Consider the following 3,105-nt stretch of genomic DNA (forward strand, 5'->3'; position numbering starts at 1 on the left):
GCCCCCTAGTTCTAGTTTCACCCATCCTTGGGAACATCCTTACCGCATCCACCCAATCAAGCCCCTTCACAATCTTATATGTTTCAATAAGATCGCCTCTCATTCTTCTGAACTCCAATGAATAGAGTCCCAATCTACTCAACCTCTCCTCATATGTCCGCCGCCTCATCCCCGGGATTAACTGAGTGAACCTTCTTTGTACTGCCTCGAGAGCAAGTATGTCTTTTCTTAAGTATGGGCACCAAAACTGTATGCAGTATTCCAGGTGCGGTCTCACCAATACCTTATATAATTGCAGCAATACCTCCCTGTTTTTATATTCTATCCCCCTAGCAATAAAAACCAACATTCCGTTGGCCTTCTTGATCACCTGCTGCACCTGCACACTAACTTTTTGATTCTCTTGCACTAGGACCCCCAGATCCCTTTGTACTGCAGTACTTTCCAGTTTCTCGCCATTAAGATAATAACTTGCTCTCTGATTTGTCCTGCCAAAGTGCATAACCTCACATTTTCCAATATTGTATTGCATCTGCCAAATCTCCGCCCACTCACCCAGCCTGTCTATATCCCCTGGTAGGTTTTTTATGTCCCCCTCACTCTCCACTTTCCCTCCCATCTTTGTATCATCTGCAAACTTTGATATGTTACACTCGGTTCCCTCCTCCAAATCGTTAATATAGATTGTAAAGAGTTGGGGACCGAGCACCGACCCCTGCGGAACACCACTGGCTATTGGTTGCCAGTCCGAGAATGAACCATTTATCCCAACTCTCTGCTTCCTGTTAGATAACCAATCCTCCACCCATGCCAGAATATTACTCCCAATCCAGTGATTCTTTATCTTGAGCAATAATCTTTTATGTGGCACCTTGTCAAATGCCTTCTGGAAGTCTAAATACACTACGTCCACTTCGTAAAGCTATGCTGACTTTGTCCTATTAAATTATGTTTGTCCAAATGTTCTGCTACTGTCTCCTTAATAATAGACTCCAAAATTTTACCCACCACAGATGTTAGGCTAACTGGTCTATAATTTCCAGCCTTGTGCCTACTACCCTTTTTAAATAAGGGTGTTACATTAGCAGTTTTCCAATCTGCCGGGACCTTTGCCGAGTCCAGAGAATTTTAGAAAATTATTACCAAAGCATCCACAATCCCTACTGCCACTTCCCTCAAGACCCTAGGATGTAAGCCATCAGGTCCAGGGGATTTATCCGCCTTGAGTCCCATTATTTTACTGAGTACCAATTCCTTAGTGATTTTAATCGTATTTAGCTCCTCCCCCCCCTACAGCCCCCTGTTTGTCCAGTGTTGGGATATTCTTAGTGTCCTCTACCGTAAAGACTGAAACAAAATATTTGTTCAGCATTTTTGCCATCTCCATGTTTCCCACCATTAATTTCCCGGTCTCATCCTCTAAGGGACCTACGTTTGCCTTAGCCACCCTTTTTCTTTTTATATAACTGTAGAAACTTTTGCTATCTGTTTTTATATTTTTTGCTAATTTATTTTCATAATCTATCTTCCCTTTCTTAATCAATCCTTTAGTTACTTTTTGCTGTCTTTTGAAGACTTCCCAATCTTCAAACCTCCCAAAAGGATTCGTACTGTGTGGCCTAACCAATGTTTTGTACAAATTTATTGTTACATTTTTACTCCTATACTCTTATGCCCCTATTTATAAAACCCAAAATGCTGTTGGCCATTTTTAAACCTTTACCTACGTATATTGACACTTTCAGGAAATAGGAGGAATTTTAATTCCCGGGCAGCCTACCTGTACCAGGAGCCCCTAGCTAACTTTAATGGCTGAGCTTTATTTACATCCTGCCGACCAGCTGCTTGCCCAAAATGGGTTGAAAGAGGCATCTGGCCAGCTGTGGGCAGTTGAAGATCAATACTCAGGTAAGTCGAGGTGGTGGGGGGGGGGGTTGGTGGAGAGATATCAGCAGGGTGTCGCAGATGGGAAGGGGTGAGAGAGTCTGGAGTTGCCTTTCCGTATGGAGCCCAGAGGAGCACTGCTGCTCCTGCTGGCCCCACAAAGTAAAGTTCAACACTTATACTTACAGGGCTTCTTTGTTCCTGTAGACCAGGCTTCACTGGGCAGCGCAGCCACAGCTAAACAGTTTCTCCAGATCCATCCTATTGAAGCCCTTCATAATTTTCCACACTGTTGGATAGATGCCAGTGTTGTAGATGTACTAGAACAGCTTGGCTAGGGGCATGGCTAATTCTGGGGCACAGATATTCAGCACTACAACCAGAATGTCACCAGAGCCCGCAGCCTATGCTGTGTCCAGTGCACTCAGCTGTTTCTTGATGTCCAGTGGAGTACATACTTATTCAATGGATACTCCAAATGTTGATTGATTTGCATCAGCTGTTTAAATTACCTAGATGCTTTGTATTCCCAGACGGCGCAGTAGAGTTAGCAGCTTGCTGTAAATTTCAAATGAAGTAACTCCCAGTAGTTCATAATAGGGCAGTTTAGGATTTGACAACAAATTCAAAGTTGTAGTACAAGCATAAATATGATTAATAGATATAATTCAAACTTTAATATATCTAGACACAAGAATGTGAAAACAGAGCCCTATCTTGCAAATTGAGCTGAGTAAATCAGTATTAAAGAGTTAGGTTATTTTGGTTTTCTGCAATTCTGTAAGGATTTTTTTTTAAGAATAAGACCAGAATAGGGTATCAAAGAGTATTATCAGTTGTTATCCATTTCTTGAAATTGAGGGTACAGTAGCTGATACTTAATAACACTGAAGTTTCCGGTTGAGCTGCAAAACACAAAATACTCATACACGTCAAACGCTTTGTAAATAACTCATCCATAACAATCTTGCCATCCCATCTATAATTTCCCATGGCTGACTGGTTTGTCTGCTTATTCAGCTAAAATGACATTTGTTGAACAGGGTTGGGTTATCATGTATTAACTTCGCTGAATAAGAACTGTACAAATGGAAAATTGGTGCTATTATGAAAGTTTCTTGGCAAACCTTGAAGATTAATTTTTGAACTAAAATAAGTAGTCTTTTTGAAATGCATGGCACAGCACACTGGCTGCAATGATATAAAATACACACCATTAGA

Source organism: Heptranchias perlo, chromosome 1 (assembly GCF_035084215.1).
Source record: "Heptranchias perlo isolate sHepPer1 chromosome 1, sHepPer1.hap1, whole genome shotgun sequence".
In the NCBI taxonomy this organism is placed as follows: Eukaryota; Metazoa; Chordata; class Chondrichthyes; order Hexanchiformes; family Hexanchidae; genus Heptranchias; species Heptranchias perlo.